At 46.2% G+C, this 25532-nt stretch overlaps 1 protein-coding gene across 1 annotated transcript in view; it reads right to left on the bottom strand.

Annotated features, from left to right (window-relative positions):
• The window catches only part of DFNB31 (deafness, autosomal recessive 31), an 86829-nt gene that overhangs the window by 60093 nt on the left and 1204 nt on the right, over positions 1–25532 (bottom strand). The gene's annotated exons all lie outside the window — the stretch shown is intronic.

Raw genomic sequence — 25532 nt, 5'->3', positions numbered from 1 at the left:
CGCCCCGCCCCCCCGGGAGTGGCAATTAGCGCCGCCGCTCATTACCGCCGGGGCGGGGCGGGGCGGGGGCGGAGGAACCGGTTGTCCGGGGCGGTACCAGCCCTGCCCCGGGACCGCCCGCCGCCCGGGCCGAGGCCTGCGCGCAGCTCATCGCAGGAGTGAGCCGCGCGGTAACTGCGGCCACCTCAGTCAGGGAGCCGGTCCCGGGGGTGGTGGCGCAGGCGGGAGCTGCCTGGCTGGAGGAACGGCAGGTCAGGGCGGGCAGCGGCAGCAGAAAACCCATCCGCTCTTCCTCAGGCCCGGCACAGGAGAAGATCGCTTTTCCCAGGCCCATCCATCCTGCTGGAGGGCTTCCGCACCCACCCGGGGCCGCCGTCCCACCCAGCACATCAGCACAGCGTACTGGAAGAAGACACTCGGGAAAGCCACGCTGGCGAGCGGGAGGAATCAGCTTGCACCCCAGGAGAACAGCCTGCCCGGGGCACACAGAACCCGTTACGTGACCCATGTGGCTGTTTTCCCATTGCCCAGTGTGCCAGACAGCAGGTTGTCATTAGGTTATGTACTGGTAATTAGTTATAACTGGTAAGTTAGTGTACAGGTAATTCATTCATTCAGCCGCACTTCAGCAGAGAACCTCAGCGCAGGCTTCCTTTTAATCACAAGTCAATGGGATTTAGGCACCTGCATTACTGACAGGGTGTTGAAGCAATTTATGATGTCAGGCTTGGAGTCAAACCCAAACTCACTGCAATTAACCCCCCTTCATTTAGCAACTACAGCTGCTCCAGAGAAGCCCTTCCTACGAGGGACCCTGGGGATCTAGATTCAGAATTGCAAACCACAGCATGGATCAGTGGGATTCAGGGGAGTACCTGATGGTACCGAGGGATGCCTAGCCATCCTCTTTTCTGCTTGCACAGCCCTGACTTGTGACTTCAGATCCAAAAGTGAAGCGTCAGGATTGGAAGTCAGTGCAGAAATCCATGGACTGCTTTTCCAGTTACTGGATGAACTGTTTCTCTTTGCATGAGGTTTTAGTTTCTTTTACATCTCTGGAGCACTGAGCAAAGACCATTTTCCACCTCAAGTCATTTGAAATCTTTCTGTCTTCTCTGAAGTGCCTTCTGTCTGCTGCAGTAGAGGATTAAACCTAATTTATCAGATGCTTCTTGATAGCAATAGAATTCATTTTGTTCGTGGATATGATGGAAGAGCTTTAACAGCTGCATTACAAATAGCTTTATGTATTAAAGCTTTGTTGGAGCTTTCAATGCCTTGTTTAAAACCAAACAAAGCAGATTGCTAATTGAAATTCAGGTTCTAACTATGGGTGATAAATAAGCAGATGAAAAAGTCAACATTACTGGAAAAAAGGGACAATATAAACCAGAAAAGTGGGTAAAACCAAAAATACGCCTACATCAGCAAACAGAGAAGGGCAAACAAGGTATTGTATGTCTTTGAATTGCAGTCAAACACAATTTTAATGCTTAGTACCCCACTCAAAGGCTCTTCTATTTAAAGTACTACTATTCCCACAAGCGCAGTATCTGAGCATCTCCAAACTTTTTTTATCCTACAAGAAGACATGAAGTATGTTAACACAAGCAGATGCAGAAAGAGCTGCCCCCACACTGCGCTAGCTCCAGACTGCAGCGGCACATCCAGTTCTTCCCACTTTGGCAGAGCACAGCAATGCCCAAACCACAGGCATTCAATGACCAAAGCTGCCCAGCGGTGGCATTTGGTCCCTGATATTTTGATATGACTCCAGAAACTATCACAAAGCCAGTTTCCCAAGCCTAAGACAAGTTCATTCCAGTGCTACCCAGCAGAAACGCACGCAACATCCACACAAGTAGCTGCATTTGGAAATAATTCCGTTTTCTTGCTGCTACTACAGCCCTGCCAGCGGAGGCTGTTCATTCTTGGGATGCCCTATCCAGCTGCTACTTGCCATAGGACAACTCCGAGGCACCCCTTTGGAACAGGGCTGGATATGATGCTTGTTCTAGTTTCTGCTCACAGAACACATACAAAGTTTTGATCCCCAGATATTTTACAGATTTAGATTGTTCACCCATTGTGCAAGTTAGATCTTCATCACATACTGTCCAGCCAGGGACCCCCACTGCTTTTCCTTTGGAGAAGAATGGGATTGAGATCTTCTCATAGAACTTCACCTTTGAAGTGAAGCTGATTAATTTCTAGGGGCTTTATCCTTGCCACTGCTTTAAGCACTTAAGCCATGCAGTTGAGAGCGAGCAGCACATGGCCTTGGGCCAGAGGGGAAAGAGGAAGTTCATCCAGCTCTCGGGCATAGGAGTGTTCCTACACCCGAGTAAAACCTCTCAAAGCTTTCTCAGCACAAGTGACACCGCTGAACAAATGCCTCACAGCAGCTTGCCATACCTGTGTAGAGCTGTGTGGCTCAATGGGCCAGATTCTCTCTACTGTAAATCAAAATAGTCCTTTCAGAAAGAGAGCTCTGCCAGCTGGGGAGTTGGCAGCCAGTGCTCAGGATGGAAAGTCAATGCCAGGTACAAATGGCATCGCTCTGCAAACATCCAGGTAAGTGGTCCTTTGGAGCTGAAATTAGTGAATGCTGAGAGTCCACATTAACTCCTGGGGCAACTCTTGGCTGAACTGGACCTTTTTCAACCAGAGGGGCTACACAGACACTGGCAGTGAAACCCTAGCACCCTCACACGCAGCTGGGAGCTGAGTTGAAGCAGTTGGACACTGTGCAGCTTAGCTCTCGAACGTTTCAGCTCCAACACCTAGCTTGCACAGCAGAGTGCCTTAGGGCTAGCAAGAGCTGAAAAGTTGTTATTAATTTTCTTTTTTAAATCATCCTTGCAGCACAAAATAATCCAATGCATTTGCTAAGTGCCAGATGAATAAATTGCCTAACCTTTCTGCTTTAATCCATTGTAACCACTTTCCAGAGCACTCTTTGAAAAGTGAGCTCCATGTTTCCAGAGCAGCTGTGCTTCTAATTAAAAGGCACTGTAGCAAGAAGACAACGAAACATAATTCTGGTTGGAAATGCCTTGCTGCAGAGTTGGTGGACTGAGCTGAACTGCGAGGAGGACCAGGGAGGAAGCAGCAGCTGCCTGTGCTGCTAGGCTCCTTAAGAGAGTATTAGGAGATGGCTGGCACTTGGGGCTGCCTCTTGGCTAAATCCCTGTTTAGCAGATTGGCTCCCAATCCTCTGTCCCTGGCCGGCTGGACTGGTTTGTGCAGCTTGAACATGTGCTTTCCTCAGCATGGACAAGAATCAGCCGAGTGCTGCAGTTAAGTGGTCTACAGAAATAGCGAATGCAGAAGGAAAAGCATCATGAGGGTTTTCTAACAGAAGTCCTGGGTACCATGGGTTCCAGCACCACCTCACCATTTGTCTTGCGGTAAAGCTGAATCCAGCACAATTCAGACGCAAGTTCCCCACTGTGCTGGGAGCTGCACAAACAGCGGAGATGCATACTGAATCTCTTCAGCTCCAGGTATAACAGGCAGAAGTCAGATTTAAAAAAAAGCCCTAGGAGCAGTGAGAAATCATCATTTCAAGAAGGATTTTCTAAGCTCTGAGTTATGAGTGTAAATGTAATCCACTTGCAACAGGAATGTTTCCAATTTATGGGAGCTGCCATGCGTAATCAGACCAAGTTCAACTTAACAGAGCCCAGCCAACAGCCAGGGGTAGATGCTTAAGAGCAAGGTTCAGGCAGGCAGAGGAGGTAGGGAACTTGGACACTTAAATCCTTCTGTATCTGCATATCTACAAATCTTTATGCTCATATTGCTCAGTGCCACACTGAGACTGTTACTGAGCAAAGCCAGCCTGAAACAGGTTCAGTTGGGTGGGAATTTGTTGTTTTCCATTGTGCAAGAGAAGAACAAAGATGAGAATTTTAGCTCCAAACCATTGAGACATACTGTTTCCACAGAGTGGACACCACAGGATTACAGTTTATCAGTCATTTAGATACTGCCTGGGTTAAAAAGTTAATCAAATCAGAGAGCAATAGTTTCACCTATATTACCAGAAATATTTTGTTTTAATGCCATTGGAATGCTTTGACACTTATTAAAACCCAAAGTTAAAGCAATTCAAATTAAAACAAAACCACATTTTGGGAAAGCATTTGCTTTATATAAAGCTACATTTTCTGGGGAAAAAACCCTTCCAACTAAAAGAAGCTTCACCCAGATTTGCCTGCAGTGATCTCTCCACTGTGCCAACACCACCGAGCGCAACCCTGCATCACAGTGCCAGGTGATTTAAAAGCTGCAATCCTCCTCCCCTCTCCGGCAATTTCTTGCACTTACACTCTCTCTAGTCCTTTTTGAAATGCCTGAAAGAAAAAGCCACTTGCGTCACTGGCTTTTTTTTTTTTTAATGCCCAGCACAAATCATCTGTAAGTCATGATGTGGGATTGGGTGTTACGGACAGGCAAAGCAGAGACTTGCTGAGGATCAGTCTTTGTTACTGCCTGATCTCCGATTTGGGCACCTTGGCTATTAAACTTCTTGGTGGATAAAGGACACAGAATCTGTTCACAAGGGTTGACTGTGAAAGGTGAAGTCTCCAGAGTGGAGGCGTAGGCAACACATGCAGAAGGAGCCAGCCTTAGGAGTGCAAGTAACTCGCTCCACAGGATTGAGCTTATTTATATTAACTGTGAAAATTCTCAAGCAAGTCCAATATCCTCACCTAGATGAGCTGGGTGGCAGAGGACCACTAGATAGATTTAATGTGAAGTTGCAGGATGCTTTGACAGAGGGGAGAGCACAGACTCTTTATCCTTGGTGTTGCCTTTATGCATGATTTGGGGTCTACCTTGCATGTGGGGGCTGCCATGGTACAAATTTACACCTCCAACCCTGAATTCTTCTCCTGCTGGGTACACCACTTCCCCAGCCCAACGGGCTAATTAGTGTCCATCCTTCAGGCAAGGACTGCCCTGTACTGGGTGTCTGCACACCAGAGCCTTGACTTCTCCAGGAGCTACAGTTAGGGCACCCAAGCCAGTGCAGCCTTACAGCAATCACTGTGGCTGGAGATTACTGAGTGAATTTGAGGGAAGTACAATCCCTTTCTGAAGAGCTCTCAATATATCCAACAATTTCAGAACAAGCCTGAGCATTGCAGAGCTCGTTTGCACAAGTTCAGCCTCCCAGCAGATAGGAAATTCAGGGGGCTTCACTTACACTGGAATCTGACAAACTCACACAGAGCTAATCTAATTTGAATTCCTTTATCTAATTTGAATTCCTTTATCTAATTCAAATAAACTTATCTAAGTCTACTATTTGTGGAAGCCTGTCAGTCTAGCAGGATTTATGGGCTGACCTCCTGACCACATTTTCTGCAGCAGTGGAAATCCAGCTGACTGCAGTGGTACACACTATCCCTGCAGGTTTGCATCAGGAGCACAACTCAGCCCAGCAAGCAGGATAACTCAGCTTCAAGGTCTGATTGCACAGATGTAGGGGAACAAACATATCTGGGGGAAAAGGGAGGTTACTCCTTACAGCTGCTCACTGAGGCTCTCTGCTTTTCTGTGCATCTACCATAATAGCGACTCTCCTGTGTCCTAGGGGCAAGTGCAACAAAAAAGTCACCAGGGAGCAGCTCACTCCTGCCGTGGCAACCTTGAAATACCACCAGAGCACCAGGCAGTTCTCTCCTCCTCAGGGCTATTCACCTTACTAGAGGTTTTGCGCTGCTGAGAGTTTTGCTCCCTATTCAACCATTGCCACAGTTATGGGGTTGAGATGTTTGCCAGCTTATGCTGTGGGAGACTAGAGGTGAGCAAACCTTCCTGTGAGCACCTCTCTCCTGGTAGGGATGATTTACATTCTGTTTCCTCCACTTACTCAGAGAAGCAACAGGGCTGCAGGGTCACACTCCTCATCAAAAGCATCAGCACTCATCTTCTCCAGCCTGCAAACCCATCTCTGCCAGGCTGGAGAGGGATGCTCTGTTATTACAACAGTGCAAGACGACAATCAAAAGAAAAGAAAAGGTTAATGAGGTACTAATCACTGTTGATTTGTAGTATATAATGCAATAAATACCCGCTGCCATCGATTAAATGTAGCAGGGCAAAGGCATCTGATCAATCACATCAGCCATTTGATTTTCTTTTTCAAAATTAATTTCATGCCATCAGGGAAATGCTGAGAGATGCCAGAGGACCGATCTCTAGCCCGAGGAGCATGGCTGGCTGAGCAGCTACAGCCTCAATTCCCTCCCAGCACCCACACCACTACTGTGCCAAATCTTGCTGATGGGACTCCATGAGGTTTCACTGAAAAGGCCATGGTGAGGAATTAGGAGCATGCAGGGATAGGAAGAAAAGCCAGGACAAGCTTGAATCCTGGATCCTTTCTCTGCAGGCTTTTACTTCTTTGCCTCCAGCCCGAAACCCCATTTTCCTGTAGAAATTAAGCATTTGGGAGAGCAAATACTGGTTTTAGGAAAAAAAAAAAGCTGTTCCAAATGCTGAAAATTCTTATAAAGTGAGAAATGGCCAACAGAAAACAGATCAAAAAAAAAGTCTCAGAGTTGTCATCGCATTTCTGACACTCCCCAGAAGAGAGGAAAAAGTGCTTAGATTTCTCTTAGGGAGACAAAAGTGAGAGAAACTCCCTACAGCCAGGTGTAGGCACTGCCTGCTCTGGCCTCAAGACGTGATGGACCGCAGCACGGTACTATGCTGAAGCCTGCGTAACTCCAGAGCATTGGAGGGCCTGTCTGACTGCACCGGACAGGCAAGTGGCTCGGCTGGCAGTAGAAGATGAGACTAATTAAGGCTGTGATCCCCTGACTCACACACACTAATGCCCACGGATAGATCTCTAATGCTCTCAATTCATGCTCATTAGCACAGGCAGCAGAGACAAAACAAGCGTGTTATGTCATCTTTTAAATCCTGTCACATTTCCCCAATGACTCTGATTACATTTTAAAATATTTATTCTCCTCCCCTGAGGCAGGATTGGCTTGCCCTGGAAGCTCTGAACCCAGCAGATTTGCTCCAAGCAAAGCTCCCACACACAGCAGCGATGAACTGATCCCCAGCCTTCCCCTTCCCTGTGTCCTAAGGAAAGCAGAGTTCCCCTGATACAAGCTTTCAGGGTATCAGCTCATCCTTCCCTAATTTTCGACATGACTTCATATCTCAGACTAGAGTTAAACTGAGTATTTTCTACGTGCCTTTACATGAGGAGGGAGAACCGCACCAGTAGACATGCGAGTATGTGGCTGTGCATCTCGGTGTATGAACAGTCACGCTCCAGTTAAATAAACATAAAACACTTTTGCAGGCACAAGCAGCCAATTTTTCCTGTAAGTCAACTAGCAGGAATGAAAAGAATAAACATTTATGGGCACATCCCTCACTAATCAATACCAGCTGTATTTATACCAACCCTCCTTATTCCCAGAGGGTGGTTTCAGGCTTCTGCCCTCCTGAGTCTTTCCTGCCCTCATTGCCTACTCACCTGTTGGTGATGGGGTGGCTGGAGGGGTCCTGGCCAGCCAGTACCCAGTGGCTACTCAGCAGCAGTGTCCCCTGAGAGAGCAGCAGGGGTGGGGAGCAATGTGAAATAAGTCTTCATGCTTTGCAGCCCTGGGGCAGAGCATGACATTACAGCACTAGTCTCAGGCACACATGCTCCTGTCCCAGGGGAAGGAATGTCTCCCACTAAGTTCAATGCAGGCTGGATCAGGCCCATTCACTCTTCCTAGGAGCAAGCTATTTCCATTTTGCAGGGGGAAGAGACCTGGCCAAGAGCAGGAGGGACAGCCCAGGGCACCCTTGCTAGCTCCCAGCAACAGATTCAACCCCACAGCACATCTATCTCATCACGCTTCTGCTTTGTTTCCCCAATTGGGCTGTAGAATAGATGGTGGTGTAGGTCCGAGACCTCTGCACTTCTGCTATCCTCCCTTGAACACTGCAGGCAGCACCAGCAGGCACTTGGTGAGGTTTTTACTGCAGGATCTCCCAGGGGAAGGGCTGAATTGCTTTTGTTACAGCAGTTGTGGATTTTAGATCTTGCATATCAAAGCATGGAAAGGAAGAAATAACAGAAATCTGGATGGAGTCACATCTGCATTAAGAGAACGCGTTTACACTAGATGGCACCTGATCTCATCATTTTAGATGTAAAGAGTAAAGCCACCAGGATTATTTTACCTAATGATGTTGTTATTTTACTAGGAGCTGGCTTTGTGGCCCTCCCTGAGCTTGCAGCAGCAGTAATGCACAAAGTGCAGCTAGCCCAGCAGCCAGCACACTGCTGTGAATGTTAAACACCCTTTGCATAATTCCAGTCTGAATCTCTTTCAAGATGCTGGAGTACCTGGGTTTGCTCAGCCCAAGCTGCTTTCTAACAGCCACTTTCAAAGGCTAAAGCATGCCCAGTCTTTTTTCAGCAACTTGCCAGCCAGGCTTCGTCTAACCTGAAGAACAACCTCGCTCTGTGGAAGCAGATGAAGTTAGAGGGGCTCTGTCTGTCACTGATTTAACTTGGTGTTGACAGCCAAAGATGCTACAGAGCCATAATGTGGTTAATCCAGCAGATGCAAATCACGCACCCTGAACATGGCACTACCGCAACAGCCACTCAGGCATGTGAGGACACTCCAGCTCCGCTGCAGAGCCTAAGACATGGCACAGATATGCCAAACCCAACTGCAAGTTCAAGCCCCTTATCCCAGCTGCTCCCTGCGAGGCCACGAACAGCCCTGTGATACCAGCTGAAGACACAAAAAAAGCAGCCGTGGACTTTGCAGCACCGATGCACAAGCAGCCGGAGGACCTGCCCACTGCTCAGAGAGGCAGGTGTGGATGGAGAGCTTGCAGGTAGCACTGCTCCTCACTGCACATGAAACAATTCACAGTAACTTGCTCTAAGAGGGAAATGCTGCCATCAGGGAAGGGGAAAAAAGGAGGCTCAGCCTCAAGCTTGCTCCTAATACAGCATCCTCTCTCCCTCTGCCATCAAGAGCCAAACACACTGAAGGTGGAAGCTGGCCTCAGTCCATGGGCTCAGTTAGTGACCATTTCCTGAATTACCAGTCTGAACCTGAGCTAGAACTGCCCACCCCACCTAGTTTCTGCCCCTAAATACTATTAATGAGATTCCCATCTAAATAAAAGCTGGCAAGAGCTAAACAAAAGCTGTGGGTGAGTGAGGAAAGGATCCCCCCACAGATTGGTGGCAGAGCCAGCAACAGGTCTCAGGCCAACATCCCAGTCCCTCACCTGCACTCTTCTACCTCTTGGAGTCTACCCTGGGCTGGGGAAGAGATTTCTGCTCCCGATAGCTACGCAGCACCTTTGCAACAAGTCTCAGAGTAAGGTCACTATCATGCTGCTCTGAAGACAATAACAGGGAAATTATTCTGTCTCTCCCAAGCACAGATAGTTATTGCTTCAGCAGGAGGCAGCAACTAGAGTACATGAGATAATTTAGTAGCTGACACTAAAACCATCTCATTTAGCCTGGAATAAAAATATCTTCATTCAGCCTAAGATATATTAAGATAACTGAATTCATAGTAAGTTTTTAATTCATAGTAAGTTTTTAATTCATAGTAAATTCATAGTAAGCTGCTCACCTGGGCAGTTGAATGAAGATTCCCTCCTCCAAGCCAACATCCCCCCTGTCATCATGTCCTTGCTGGAAATCAGGAATGACAGCAAGGACTACTGGAGTAAATGGATTCTCATGTGGTCTAAATCTTCCTCTTTGGTACAACAGATTTAATTTTCCAGCTTTCCTATATGAATTGCTTTTTACCTTCTTCCTGGTGTGGGCCCACAGCCTCCAGCTAATAGAAAGCAGAGATGAATTTTGCTGCTTCTCGAGCAGCTGTTGCTCTATTTTGACATAATGCCATGCTGTAAGCAGAGCTACAACTAAAGCGATTGAGTTAATAGTATCCTGAATGAGACAAGCAACAGGGAGAAGAGATGTAATGTGATGCAGTAAGGAAGGATATTTTAAGCACTGGTTTATCTGACAACAAATTCTGCAGTTATCCATCCTGTGCTCTGCTTTCCACCGCAGCCCATCAGCAGACAGATGAAAACAATTTTTACATGGCATAAGTAGAAGAGAAGCAATCAAATCCTTGCTCCCAGTACAAGACTCAACTGCAGAGGTACCATTTCTGTAACCTTTGGAGACCTTCATTATAAAGGAATTACAAAAAAAAAAAGAAGATATAATCCTTGTCCAACTCCACTTTTGGGGCAGCAGCTGCTCTGAGGTGTTGGGGATTCATTCAGGTACCAGCCCAGCAGAATCCCTTCCCGTGCAAAGCAGATGAAAGGGTCCTGGCTTTCAGCAGTGGAACCCAGAGCTCTCTGTGCACAATGGTGTTACAACCCCTCCACACCCTTCCCCACCCTGAAAAAGCACCACTGCAGGGCCCAGAGCCTTATATGGATTTAATTTGCGATTCCCCATCTCAGTGCTTTTTATTTGCCTAATATCTGGAGCTTAAGAATCAGAATTTGCAAATCCCACCCCCATGGAGGCTGCTAGCAGTTCAAGATGCTCCCACTCTCTGTAACTACCCAGCTAGTGAGGACTGCCCTGATCTTAAAAAACCCTGCTCTGAGCTGATGCTTTATGGCTCAGATGCTCCTGGAGGTGATGGACAGAGGGACTTCCAGCCATGAGGAAGTGTAGGACAATCTCAGCTGGTATAAATCACAACAGCACCCTTGGCTGCAACAAAGCTGCCTAATTTACACCAGCTGATGATCTGGACCAGACCCCAAAGGATTGCAACAGTGCAACTCCCAAGGCCTCATGAAACCAAGCTCTGCGTGTCCATGACTGCAAGAAATGCTGACATACCAGAGAGGACATAACTGTCCTTCTGGATTTGCTCTCTGGAGCTCTGCAAGAGAGGTCAGAGGACATTTGGCATGTGTAGCTGGATATTAAACTTACAATGAGGATGTCTGGGCTTGTTTCCCAACTTTGAGACTGACACAGTTTCAGAACTCCGTCAGTTCACCTTCCTCTCCAGGCCTGATTTCTCCCCACTCTGCACCTTGCAGAGTCATTTTGTACCTGTACGAAGTGTTAACCCAACCAGAACATTTTGCTCACTTACGCGGTTGTCACATTTAACATCAACAGAGGAGTACTTTCAGCATCACTTAATGAGGCTTTTCTACTTTGCATAAAAACTTGGCAATAAAACTTGCAAGGGTGATAAAAGAGGAGAGCTGCCAACTGACGGACAGGCAGGGAGAGAGACAGACATTGCCTGACAGCCTCCTTTCCCTTGGGCACAAGCAGGAGGGTTGCAAAGGCAACCACACTGCCACACTGGGGCTCCAGCAGCCCTCGTGAACCAAATTCACATCTCCTTAAGCTTCCCACAGCTCAATGAGGGTCTGCGTTAACACTTGGTTCCTGCTCTCCCCAGCCTCCCTGTGGTGTGCCTGCCCCAAGTCCCAGCTCACCTCCTTGGGCTCTGCAGTCACTCAGGAGCTTGCTTGTCCTCAACTCCAACACTTTGCGCACAAGCCAGTACAGATAAGAGACCGTTAATTTAAGAACACAACAGTGCATCTTCACTAGCTGCATTTTCTCACTACTTTGAAAAGATATTGCTCTTAAACTGGAGCTCCCTAGAGAACTCTGACTCTTCCAGCCAACAAAACCTAAGGCAGCTACAGCCACCACTCTCCTACCTGAGCTCTACCAGGAGTAACTGGCTACCGCCCTCCCCTCTTATAACCTCCAGGCTGTCTTTCCCAGGTGCTCTCCTTCTACCAATAAACACTCATCAGGGTTTGAAGTCTTCCTCTGCCTGAGCTCCTTCTTGCTTTCCCTCCTAGGATTTCTGTGGGAGAAGGTGCTGTGTTTTGAGGGCTGTCAAATCTCTGAACAAAATATTCCATGTAAATGAGCTGTCAGTGCAGCTGGATGGCCACTGCTCCATTTAAATTAATTTGTCTCGGAGAGTGGTCAGTGCTGTAGCTGAGGCTGCAGCTTTGGCAGGCTGGGTAACGCAGTATCCTGCAGCTCCAGGAGCTGCACTCCCTGCAGAATGAGCCCTGTTCCACAGCATTTTAGCACTGTGTGTTAGGAGATACTTCCCAGTGTTTGATATAGGCAGGATTTTTTTTTTCCTGCTACAAACCAGACCATTTAAGTGGTAAATTAGATCCATTTGGGATACGTATAAAAATGTGGACAGATAGGCCAGGAGGCTGTTACCCTTGTTAACATTGGAAGTTCTGAACTACCATTTATTTTGCTGCAGACATGGGACTTTGCAAGGATTATAAGAAATGCTAGAAACAGAAAGGCAAAAAGAAATCTTTCACACTATCAGAGTTGTCTGTGTCCTGTTCTAACATGGGTGAGTATGCCCTTCCGAGCCAGCAGCAAGTTGCAGAGGACTATTTTTGTTCAAAACCATCATTGCAAACAGTGTTGAACTTCCAAGAACCAAATCATTTCCCTGATTCAGGTCATATGGATCAAGGACACATCGTCCAAAATAAGGATTGTCTGTAGTGTTGCATACTTAACTACCAACCTCCTGCACCAGAGATCTTCTGTTTTCCCCAAGCACCAGACTCTTACCTCTTTCTCCTGAAGGCACAGATAGGAAGCCCAGCATTGCAATAGGCTGAGTGCTTGCTGTTGCTATAAACAGCAGTCCACAGCAGATAGGAGCTCACCTCTAAGTTGTCACTTCAGGACAGTGCAGGAGGAAATCCCTGGCATTGTGGCACAAGAACAGCAAAGAGGACCTTTGATATATAGCATACAATGCTTTAGAACAGATTGGAGAGGGAAAACACTTGAAGCCTAGATTTAAGTGGAAAATAGCATAAAAGTCAACATGGCTAATGATCTGACAAGGAACACACGAGGCTAATTTAGTACTTCTTTAAGTAGGACGCTTGATTTAATAGGCACCAGAAAGGCATTAAATTGTGTAGGTGCTCTTCGGTAAAAGCATCTGTAATGTAGCTGTGGTGGAAAATTTTTAGTGAAGTTGGAGCAAACGGAGACAAGGAGAAAAACAGAGAGAGGATCTGGTGAAAGAAGAGATGGCAACAGTCACTGACAAGGGGTCACTGACACTCCTGATGGCACGGAGCAGAGGGATGGAGTTCCTTTAAGGACTGATTTTGCTTACTAAGTCCTTAATTATTCTGGCAAAAGGGTAGGACTACGCAGATTAAGTGTCCTCCCTCGCTTTGGTACTCCTTCTCCCTGTGCTCCACCTGGCTCTGATTGCCCTGGGCAGCCCCCTTTGGGGTCTCCACCCACCGGCTTTCACTTGTTGGCTCAGGAGATGTGTTTAAGCTGCGTCCTTTACTCAAGTTGTGTGGTGTGCATGGTTTTGTGCCTTGGTTTCTTAACTGGTTGTCTATGGACTTGGCTGGAGATTGATGGGTTGCTAGCTAACCTAGAGCTCCTCTTTTCTCGTTGCGTAGGTACTGTGGCACTGTGTCCTCTTTGGTGAGGACACTATCCCTTGTTCTCTGTTCCACTTCCCTTGTACAACAGCCCCCTTTTGCTGTTTCTTAGCAGTTGCTATTAAAGCTATAGCAGCAACCTTATGCTCTGAGGAGCTGTGAAGCTGTGGCCAGTTTCTGTGGTCACGTATGTGATATGATATTGCAAAAAAGAGTAATGAGTAATGACCAATAAATTGTGGTGTTGTGTGGAAGACTCTGGAGGCTGGACAAGGTAACGGTATTAGTTACTAGACAAGAAGAGGCAAGCTAAAAGAGTGCATAAAAAAAATGAGGCGTTGCTCCACAATTTTCCTTCTTATCCTAGTGCTGAACATATAGCTCCTTTATGGGAAGCCCCTATTCTCATTGTTTGCCTGCAGCCAGTTCCACAGCCAGATTCAGTTTTGAAGAAGTAACTCTGGACTTTTGATGTTGGATGAAATGCTACCTAGCAACCTGTTAGCTGAGTGTTGCAAGTCTCTACAGGCACCAGAAGACAGATGCTGCCTCTCTTCTTATTTCTAGTGGCAAGGTGTTTTGTGTGAGGCATGAGGTTCCACTTTTGCTGTTCTGTTTTCCCAGAAGAGGTCAGAAGCAAGCTCTGTCTGGTGGCTAATGCCTGCAGCAGCACATGGACTCTGTCACTCCAGTTTGTAGTCATGGGATGGTGACAAAGTCCTTCCACAGCAGCAGTTGCACTTGTTTTATTTCATTTAGGCAGTATAGGATGCATCTTTTGAACAGCCAATGTATGACAAATAACCCTTGTGTTTTCATATGTTATTACAGTCTTCATAGTCTCAATCAATAAATACAATGAGCTTGAACAGTCCAGTGTTGCAAGTTCTTTAAAATCATATTCTCTATTAGAGATAACAATCAATAGTACTTATTCCAGTTTAACAATGATTATATGCTAGTTACTGCAGAAAGTCACTAGCAATCCAGAAGGGGGGACTGTTATTTTCTTTTGGTGTATGGCACATCTGCCTTACTCTATAAATATTAGTTTTTAATTAAAGTGGATAAAATGCTTTAGAAAATGCTATGTGCTTGTTTAAATACCAGTCATCATTCATGGGAAAGGGATTTAAACAGGAAATTCTGAGCACTTTTTAATGAAATATGTAGCTGACTGCATAAGGTATCTCACTTTGCTAGATGCAATTCATTCAGAGTGTCAGCCCCAAATTATGCATGCCCTCTAAATTAGAGGGAGAGGAGGAAAGAGATGTGTGTATCTAAACATTTTACGTGTATATGAAATGTTTGGGTTTGATAACAAACATTTTTTATTAAAAATGGTGGCAATCACACAGAAAACAAACACCAGTGGGAGCTAACCCCTCCTTCCATGCCAGCACGTTGCCTCCACCTGAAATGAGGATCACCAGGGAGTTTAAGTTGTCCATCATTAAACAAAATTCTAGGTGTGGATGCAGCAGATAGGTGTGTACCTGTCACTTGGAATCTCATCTGCTGGAGCACTGTAGACAGACAAACTGCATTCCTCTTGACCAAAATCCCAGGATTTAGGCCTCCTATGCCAATTACCTTGGGCCAGAACTGAAGGGGTGGTTTTATCCATCACAAATGTATTTTTTGGTACCAATAACAGTAGCAAGACCAGGTTTCCTAGAGCTATGGACAGGGTGTCTGTGGTAGGAACAAGCAAAACTTTGATCCAATCCCCCTTGCTGGGCTGGCTGAAACAGAGCTGGAGTTTGGAGTCTGCCAGAATCCTACCCAAGAGCGGAATGAGGTTGCAAAGAGAAACTCCCCATTTTTTTTTTTTTTTTTAAATTTTTATTGCAAATTCACTTGATTGTATTTTATGTTGGGTAGAACAACCAAACTAACAAGTAGCACAGCAAGAGCTGTGCTGCTGTTGCCAGGTAGGCTTGATATATACTGCTCCAAAGGGACTACATTAGGCTACATCAAGAGGTGGGTCATGAAATCAATGTGATTTGGGTATAAAGAGACGGAGGCTGTATAGCATAGGATATTCATGTGCTCTGCCTCTGTTTATCACTAGGACGGAATTCAAGGTTCCTACACCACTCAAAGCTCACTTCAACTTTGGTCTGGGGTATGGCTCTGCAGTGAAGAACTGGACCTAATTTACTGCCCGGGCTGAATTGCTGAATTACAAAGTGTGTGACCTGAGAAGGCAGGGGTTTGTCCACTGTTATCTAATGTCTGCTGCTCCCCAGAAATGTGGGGAGTGTGAGGATTGAAAGATGGCAGCTGTGTAGATCAGTTAAATGTTTAGTGCATTGCAGGAATCAGAAGGGAAGGGGCATGTGCAGTTTGCACAGAGTTAGACCTAGAAGGATGTCAGTTCTAGCAGTGCTACATGCTAATAAGCAATTTCTTTCTACACAAAAATAGATCCATGGAAGTCTCATGAGAATTAACATGTAAAAGTTACAGCCAGGTACCAGAAGTAAGTAACTTCGCCTGTTAAAGCTGCAGCAGCACCCAAAGGTCCTAGTGGGGGATCAGTCCTTATTTAATGCTTCATGTATGCAATGAAGATGTGAACAATCTGGGAAGAGTTTTTATTTCTATGTATGTTTGGCCTCCACTTGATTGTGCTATTTTGCTACATAAATCAACTAGAAGCTCCCACTGAAACAGATGTGGATAACTCAACTATCCATCCTTGCCTAATAATACAAGTATCAGTGCAGTCTTACCATGCTGAGACCTCTGTCTTGTCACACTGGTGACTCACCAATAGTGTGTCTGGGGCATAAAGGTTACTAAGCCCAGAAGTAAAAGGCTGCAAAGGCTGATTTTTGGCAAGGTACAAAGTGTAGGTGTTTCAGACTTTGCTTGTATACAGATGTCACTTGGACCATGGATTAACATGTGGCAAAGTAAGCTGTCACCATTTCAAAATGCTGCAGATATGTGAGCAGGTGTAGTACAAGTCTAAAAATGATGGATCTGTACACAAGGAGTGGCAAATTTATCCCTGGATGAATCAACTGCACTTTCTTTTTTTTTTTTCCCCCTAATGCCTGCCTCTGGATGCCCAGGCACAACCTCCTCATTTGTAGGCAGCTGCTGGGATGCCCATTGCTCCAGTTCTGCACCTCGGGGTTCATTTCATGTGTTCATCACCTGAGGATTGTCCTGATTGTTTGTTTAGTGATGCTGATATAAGGTACCATTCTTGAGTGAATGCAGTTTTACTTGTATGAAGATGCCTCCACTGTCAGAGATTCCCTTCTCGGTGGCAGTAGCTAGAGCAGAATGAGCAATCTCGGCTGTATTTGTACTAGTAAGAGTGGGTGTTGATTTAGGCATGGTTAAGTCTGCACAGCTCTGGTACATGGGCAAGGCCTAAGGCATTTAGCCTCTCACCTCTTTGTATGTGATTAGGAGTTAGGAACTTTATTCTGAGAGTCCCAGAAGTGGGTTTCTCACTAAGTGGCACTTAGTATCATCTGTAGATGCATAAATGTTTTTAAAAGCCTGATCTTGCATTGTTTGAATATTTCAGCATCTATTTGTGAAGATAATGTGGGATTATCAAAGGCATCTAATACTACTGAATCCCTTTGGCTAAGTGGGAGACCCTCGTAAAGCCATTTAAACTCCCACTCATGCAAACCCTTGGGGTCTGTTCCTTCACAAATGGAGGTGAATACAAACCAAACAGCAGTATTCCCGCACTGCCATCAGAGCTAGCCACTGAACTGCATAACTAACTTCTTTCTAAGCCTAGATGTATTGATTGCAAAAGGAGTGAAAAGATCAATCCAACAGAAGAGCCTTACATGGGGAAAGAGCAAGCTCATGCATACTGGCAAAACCCAAGTGATGCTTTTAAAGCCTGAAGCAAAGAAGCCTTTATAGGAGCATTGTTCTGCCTCAGGCATTAGGACTGCCATGAAACCCCCCTGAAATCAATAGGTTTTGTTGATCCATGCCGTCAGGGCTTGGATCAGGTTGAGGGTGAATACAGAGCTACAGCACAGCTACAGGGATTCTGCTTGTCATGCCAATGGCCCAGTGTTGCTCTAGCAGATTGCATCCTTCTCTAAGAAACTGCCTGCGTTCATATATCATGTTGTTATCTGCAAGATTAATTTGTAATGTCTCTCTCGGGATCCCGTGTCTCATCCCTGGCAGACTAAAATAACAGATCATTCTTCCCTCCACCTCCATCCTCAGTTCCTGGCAGCAAAGTGAGGCTGCAGGGAGCCCTGTCTGTAGGGAAGGGCTCCCAGGGCAGGGTGCGGAAACTGGATCCAAGGCTATGGCCTTTACATCACACATGTCCAAGAAAGAGCAAGACATTTTGTCCATTTAACCTCCAAGTTCCTTGGTGGGAGAAGAGTGCTGCACTGACTCAGTGGCTCTGGGGATGGCAGCAGAGCTGAATTAAGGAACTGGAAGCTATTCTGCTAGAAGATGCTATGGGAAGGAGTGATTGGTCCTTCTTCCAGAGGTGAGCCTCACATCTCTGGGAGCATTGCTGCCAAGGCTGGACGAGGGCAAGTTCTCCCACCTGCCATCTCAGTCTTTCCATGTCCTGGCTCGATCACCACTGCAATGTGTGGCAGGCTTTGAGATACCCAATCTGCTAATCTCTTTCTGGATTCCTCCTGGACCAGAAATGTCTCTATGAAAGTCTCCTTCTGGGAAGAAGGAGGTAGCGAATGTGGTGCAGGGGAGTTTTGCTGCAGTTCCCAACGAGTCTCAAAGCCCAAATGGGTCACAGGCTGTCTTTCATCTGCTGCCAATATTAATACAGGTCAACAGACAGCATGGTACCAACTTACTCTGGCTCAGTCCCTGGATGTCTTAAGTGATCTCCTTGGCTTGTATCTAATTTTTGTCACCAGCTGCAAATTATTGTCAAATGAAAGCAGTGAGCTGTGGCCCAGCAATTTGAATTGGATGGCTGGACTTGCTTTGACTTATTAACAGCAGCAGTTGGCACTTCTTGTCCCATCTGTCTATATGAAGACTCCTGCTCAACTCTTAGCTTCGGTACAAGGAGCACGGAGCAGCTGCGTAACTCCTTACACACCAGAGAGCCTCCCAGGGCAGAAGGGCTATGAAGGGGTCTGTTATCTGCTGTTTCCCAGTCCAGATCAGAGCTGATGGAAGAGACATGGATGGGGGGCTCTGAGCTACAGCAATACCTGAGCACGCTCCTACAGAGGTGCTATGGTTGAAGTACACTTGAGAGCACCCAGGAGATACTTGGAAGTGAAATAAGCCCTGGTCTGCCCTGGGACTGGTTTAATGTAAGCCCTCCTGATGCCTCTCTGCATGCAGACGGTGACTGGGTGTAGCAGAGGACTCTGTGTGCTAACCTCAGGTCAAATGGCTATTTCTCTGCTGCTGTTTCTGTGCTTGTGGGTAGCATTTGCAAATTATCACCTGAAATGTTCCTTGATATTATAAATAGCATGCATCAGAGGCACATACTTGTTCCCTCTTAGCCACGCTCATCTCCAACTCCTTGGATGTAGATATGTGCACTGCAATGCAACGGCAGATGGTTAATGAACCTCTCTGGACAAAAGGTGCAATCACCAAGGCAAGACAATAACTCATCTTCCCTGTGTGCGAGCAGGGCCCTTCTCGGGTCTCACTCAATGTTTCCTTTCTGGATCAGGAGATGCGAGCAGATGACTTATATTCCATGTGCAGAAGACAGTCACTTGTGCCTCAAAGGAAATGAGTTCAGTTTCCAGCTGCGGCTTACATTGAGTGAGATTTGGGTATCTGATGCTTCAAGGTTCTTCAAACATTGCAGCACGGTGAGACTTGTTGGACCCTTATTACTGCTTGTGGGAAGGCACCTGGATCTAGCTGGGTTGAGCCTTTAGCAATACCCCAGTCTGCATACAAAGGATTGTATATGGAAAACTGCACAAGCAAATCCAGGGAGCTCAGGGCTTTGGGATGCAGGGGGGGCCCAGCCCATCACTCAGCAGCTCGGTGTATCTTGTGGGCTCTGGACTGCTTGATGCTGGAGTAGCCACGCTCTTGCCCATGTCCATGTGCAGAGCAGCTACACCTTGTCCTGGCTCCAAGCCCTGTAAAGTCAGTTCCAAAGTCTTCTGGAAAGGACTGGCCAGTAGACGGGGGTGGGGAGGGGCAGGAAATTAAGACAAAAGCTGTCACATTACTTATGTCCAAATCTTAAAGATCTAAAAGCCAGCAGCCTTCTCCTCCTTTCTTCTGCATTCCCAAAATAGTTTAATCAAGTGCTGTTTGGCCTTTTCCTGGGTATTGCTCTGTGCTGGAGGTTGTTATGGTCCTGTAGACAGACTCACAGCTCTCCAATGCAAAAAAAACCCCAAAACCAGCTACCTGTATGTGTAAGAAGATGATTTATTGTTCTTGATAATCAATTTGTTACCGTGGTTGTTTCAGGTTAATCACACTATTAATGTTCTGAAACCTACTGAACTGCAATTTCATTACACAGAGCCCAAACTCAGCTCCCATGCCGCTGCCCATAACACAATCAGGCAGATGATTGCAGCCTCTGCACTAGCAGCTCTGTAATACAGCAAACCAAATGGCCTTGGGCTTCTTCGGTGGTGGCCAGCTGCTGGAGAACTCGTCTTGGCAACAAAAGGCTTGATGCTGGGTGAAGCATGAAGCTGATGGATGAGGTGGTGGAAAAGTAGATTGATTTTATTTTTCCCTGCAGCTTAGAGCTGTCTGGCAAATTGCAATGGAAACAAGTAGGATGGAGTAGGGTTTTGATCTGGGGAGGGAAGAGCAGTAAGAGAACAAAGGGGTAATTCAGGTAAACTGGGGAGACCTGATTTTGCAATGAACTGTGCCTTGGATAATTAAGAGTCAAAAATAGGTATACAGCATTGCCAAAGCAGACCAGCAGCCTTTGGGTCTTGTTCAGCAGGAACATCAGGACCACAGGAGGGTTGTGCTGGCTGTCAGTTTATTTCTGGCCCTTTCTCATAGCCCCACATGACTGGATGGGGCCAGTAAGCACAGGGATATAAAGCTTAGATTTTCAAAGGCGTTTAGACTTAATATAGAAATTGGTTATTAAGATTTTTCCATGAATGTTGTAAACAAATTAGTTCCACTAGGTAGCTATCTGCATGCATAAGTGCTTATATACCTCTGAAAAACCTTACTTGAGGAGCTATTTGTTGTCTGACTTCAGGCTCCAAACTCTGCTGAGCTGGGAGTGAGGAAAGTTCCCCTTCCTGGGGCAATTCAGAGCATTTGGTCGAACTTCTGCAGTGAAGGGTCTATCACTCCACTGACTCTTTATGGAGAAATTCTGCTTCATTTAGCAGGCAGGAGTCCTGTAGCTGACTGATGTGAGCAGTCCTGTGAGGAACCTCCACATCAGCAACTCTTGTTATACATCTCATCAAGCCCCAGAGGCAAGCAGGATATTTGCTAGAGCCCCAGATGCTGTCACTTGGATGCTCTCCAGCATCACTTTTGTTTGAACAAATGTTTGAGAAGGATCCCCCAGCACCCACATCTTCTTCCCTCGTGGCCTAGAAATACACCAGCTCTCCACCACTGCTTGAAGCTGGTTGGCATAACTGCTGCAGTGTTTTGTTACTGTCACATTTTTCCGTTTCTCCGGAGCCTATGATAAACATCCAAATTAAACTGAGGCCTCTGACATTTTTTATATTTCCAAGCAATATTGATAATGAGTCTTATACTGTGGTGATTCATTTATTCTAACATGTCTCAAAGCACCAAACAATCTACGTATGCAGGAATTATTTCATCCATCACTGAAAGTCAGCCACCTGAAAGCAGTGGCTGTACCATGGCACACAATGACATTACTCAGTGGTTTGGGGCAGAAAAAGCTGAACTGAAAAGCCAGGAGGTCTTTTATGGTAGGGAAAACAATATTGGACTCCGTGTTTCTTCCCAGTGGAGCAGGAGTAATGCTCTTGTTCTTGCAGAAGCTGATGAAGAACTGGTAGTTGCCTTCAGCAGCCAAAGCTTTGGTGCTACCCATTCCAGGAGAAGCTACTTATTAGTGTATAACAGGACCTGCTTTGTTTTGCAGTCATATCTAAAAATCCTGGTCCAGACAGCCTCTATGCTGTGTGGATGCAGCTGAGTCTGTGATGGCCAACACAGTCGTGCTCCCCAATGCCAGCACCCCCAATGGCCTCACAGACATCAGATGCATTGGCAGCTGGTAACTTGGAGGCAGTAGCCTCATGGGGAGCGTTCAGTCGCTCCTCAAACAACAGATTAAACTTTGCAGTCACATCCCTTGCGAAGGACACTTGACCTCTGATTAAGAATGGACACCAGTAAATGTCAAGGAAATATGAATGGAGATTTCTTTTGGTACACAAGGAATTAATAAGGTCTACTGACATTTCATCACAACAGAAGAATACATAAAGAGAGTTGCCAGCTTCCCTGACTCTTATGAAAAGATCCTGATTTATATGAAACTGAGGCCTCAGCTTGTTGCTCTAGGTGGTGAGGCAAGGGTGGGTTTGTGACAGGTACCAGGGATGGGGCCCTACAGGAGATGGAGCCTTGCAGCAGGGCTGTGCTACAGCCCAGTGGCACTGCTGTGACCTGGTCCTTGGTACCACACTCCAAAAGCAGCTGGCTAGTGCTGGGGGAACGTGTTCATCAGCACGGTCGGTACGTGGGAGCCCAGCAGAAGGGGCTGCAGCGCAGCTTGGTGCAATGAAGATGTGGCTGTGGGAGACAGTAACCCAGGAGAGCACCCTGCTCAGTGGGTGAAGCTTGGGGAACCTCCAGGCTGCCTGGCAAACCATTGAAACAAGCCTAGCAGCACCACAAAGCAGCATGTTTTTCCCAAAGAAAGACAGTAAGAGTTGACACCAGAACTACGGCTTCTTGAACTGCTTTTAAAAAAATAAATTCTTACAATATAAACTTAAGTCCATTCTTCTGGTGTAATTCCATCAGTGCAATCAGGTTATGCCTGGCTTTAAATTGCCCTGGATCATGAAGAAACTCCAAATGAAAAATTCCTTCTTATTTTGGGATATTTGGGCCAAAGTCTTGAAGTAGGTCAGACACAGTCAAGCAGTGCTGATGTGTGCAGTTGAAGGTTTTGTTGATTTTTCTATGTAAATTTTACTGCTATGTTGTGCTTAGATTTCTAACACGCAGTTTATAAATTTAAAATATCCCTCCAAACTATGAATTCTAATTAATAATTATTCATTGGTAGTCTTTTAACAATCAACCAATGATCATTTATCAACAACCAACAGCTGCATCATCTCAATGCCTTGGAGTGATTTGTGTTAATGAATTAAACCTCAGAAGAGAGAAACCAGTTCCCAGGCATTCAACGCAAAACCTTTTTAAAAGAGTAGACAATTGCACAGCGTAACAGTTTAAGTTGGGGAATGGAGAATAATAATGTATCCAATTGAAAGTGCAGGGGAATTTAGAGAGGAAAAATGTAATTACCTGATCTGGAAAGAAGCCAGACACAATGTCTAAAATCTCATTCTTAGGAAATGTGTCTCAGAATCCTTAATGACTGCAGGATCAGAAGACATGGCACATGTTTTATGTGCTTGGAAACTAAAAGAAAAACAAAGGAAAACTGTATTTATTTTTTTTTCTTCCTGATTCTAGAAACATCCTCTGATATTTCAGAAACCAGTGTAACACATGCATGAAGTTATGACCCAGTGTAGAACAAAAGCAGAAAGATGAAAGACACCACTCCGAAATTAAACTCGGTCTTCAGCACTTGCAAGAAAATAAAAAAGCTTTGGGAAAAAGAAAGAAAATTAAGAAATGTGTTTAATTTCAATTTCATTAATGTGATCTGTGGGAACAGCCAAAGACAAACAAAATGCTTTTGTTTCCTTCAAGCTCTGCAGGACAGTCCTCCCTTTCTGGCAAGAGCCGGCACGTGAGCCGTGAGCCGACCCCTGGCCCAGCGCACCTCCTCGCTCCTTGGGCATTGGCACGTTTCAGATCCCGACAGGCTCCAGAAAGCGAGACGACATTTCTAAAATACTAAACTTTTCATGTTGCTTAAATATCTTAGCGTACATCTAGCTGAAGAGGCCGGAGTCTCGGTGCGGCAGGACGAGCACGGAGGGGGAAGGCAGAGAGCAGGCAGGACTCACGTGCTTTGAGTTGTCCGCCAGCCCAGGCAGAGCAGCACAAAGGGAAGTGGTTGGGGCAGAAAGATTTTTAGCAATTTATTTTCCCACGGTAGAGAGCAGGACTAGCCTTTGTCTTCTAAAGATGTTCTTCCTCCAGTCTTTGTTGAATGTGAGGTACATGAAATTTAGGATTAGTCACGTTTATGGTATTAAGAAATCAGCGCTGGATAAATAACAGGATGCTAGTATCAGTTTCAGCAATAGCCACTTACTTCATAAGCTCATGTACAATGAATCTGGGGGAATAAAAGCCAAGTTCAGAAGTACTTGTGATGCTATTCAATTATAAATCCATTGCTGATAGAATTAAAGCTGTACAAGCAGCTCTCTTATTCATGCAAAGGCAAGTTTGAGGATTGGGAACACATTTTTTTTGCAACAAGTGAGAAGGTATTTTTCAAAATTTTAAGTGATTGAAAAGGTGATCAAACAGCTTTTAGATTCACACGTGTTTCATGTGACATACACCATGAGGTTTCAATTAGCTTTTGAGCAATCTTAAACTAAAATGCAACACAACCAGAAGATTGTTTTAAATACAAACTATTATTGCCTCATTTGTTAACCATCAAAATGAAATTGCCAAAAACTCATCCATTGTTTCTGGTCAACCTAAAGCTGTACTTTGGGAGGGATTTTTGTCTGAAAACTTAGTGCAATCATAGCCAGGATATTTCTGGGGGCATTGTTATCATTGAGCAGGGGGCTACTCAGACTTGGAGCCCAGCTGAACTCCACTGCCTCCCAAGGTGCTGTGGCATATTTTGAATTGGACCCTCATTTTCTGTCCTTTCTGTGCTCACCGATCTGCAGCGCAGCACCTGAGCTGCATCCCCTTGGCCCAACCTGCCCCGTTTGTGACAGATGACTTGGGACCAGATTTGCTGGGTTTCCCTTCTGCCAGCACAGTCCCGTGCCCAACGGGAGCAGCTGGTGCCACGGTGGGTGCCTGCTCGCTCCTTCGTACCCAGTGGCTGCTGCTGCTCCCCGGTCACACGAACAGCCGGGTCCCAGGCTTGCTTCAAAACACAGATTTACGATCACAGCTCTTCTCCCCATCTTTCCTTTTATCTTTCTTTTATTGAGGCAAATATAACACTCGATGGGCAGGCCCGCTAAGCCCATTTAGTTAATCCTGGGCCCAGATGAAGGTCACCCTGCCAAACACTCATAATTCCTATTCAGTGCTATAAATACGCATTTGATTCATCGTCTCCTGTCCCTTCCAGCACAGGGGACAGAAGAGGCGTACCAGCAGCCCCCCATTCCTCCCTGCAGTGATGTGAGTCACTGTCGTGGCTCTGATGCTTCATCAGAGCAATATTATTAGGCAATAATTGCAATTTATGCTTCGAAAGTGTTGGGGGAGCCACGTTCAGGACTTTAAATCATCGCTGGCACGTGATGGCCAAGGGTTGGGGTGAAGTAGGGGGGTGTGTTTGGAGCAGAGGGGCCTGGCTGCCCCGGGAGCCCCCACAGAAGATGGTCCTGGACGATGATAAATTCTCCCGTGCATCGGTGGCTCCATGCTTGGGGGTGAGACCACGCTCCCTGTGCAGTGGGGAGGAGATGCTGCTGCCCAGAGAGACCAAAGCTTCCCGTGGGCAGCCTGGTGCTAAGGGCACTGCGCATTCGGGGTTTGCTGCAAGGCCAACGATTAAGGAACATGAAATAAATAAAACCAAATCCCCTCCGTGGCCTTCCTGAAGGGTGCTAAGGGAGGCTCCCTTCGCATTTTGAGCTTATTTCCTGGCAGGGGGCGAAGAAAGCTCTCGGTAAACCTCTGTAAGGGCAGGCGGTACTCGCCTCTGCCCTGCCCCGGCGGCCGGGAACGGGGCG

The sequence above is a fragment of the Haliaeetus leucocephalus genome, unplaced genomic scaffold (assembly GCF_000737465.1).
Source record: "Haliaeetus leucocephalus isolate CR32 unplaced genomic scaffold, Haliaeetus_leucocephalus-4.0 Scaffold306, whole genome shotgun sequence".
Classification (NCBI taxonomy): Eukaryota; Metazoa; Chordata; class Aves; order Accipitriformes; family Accipitridae; genus Haliaeetus; species Haliaeetus leucocephalus.
This window is presented reverse-complemented; position numbering and strand designations above follow the sequence as displayed.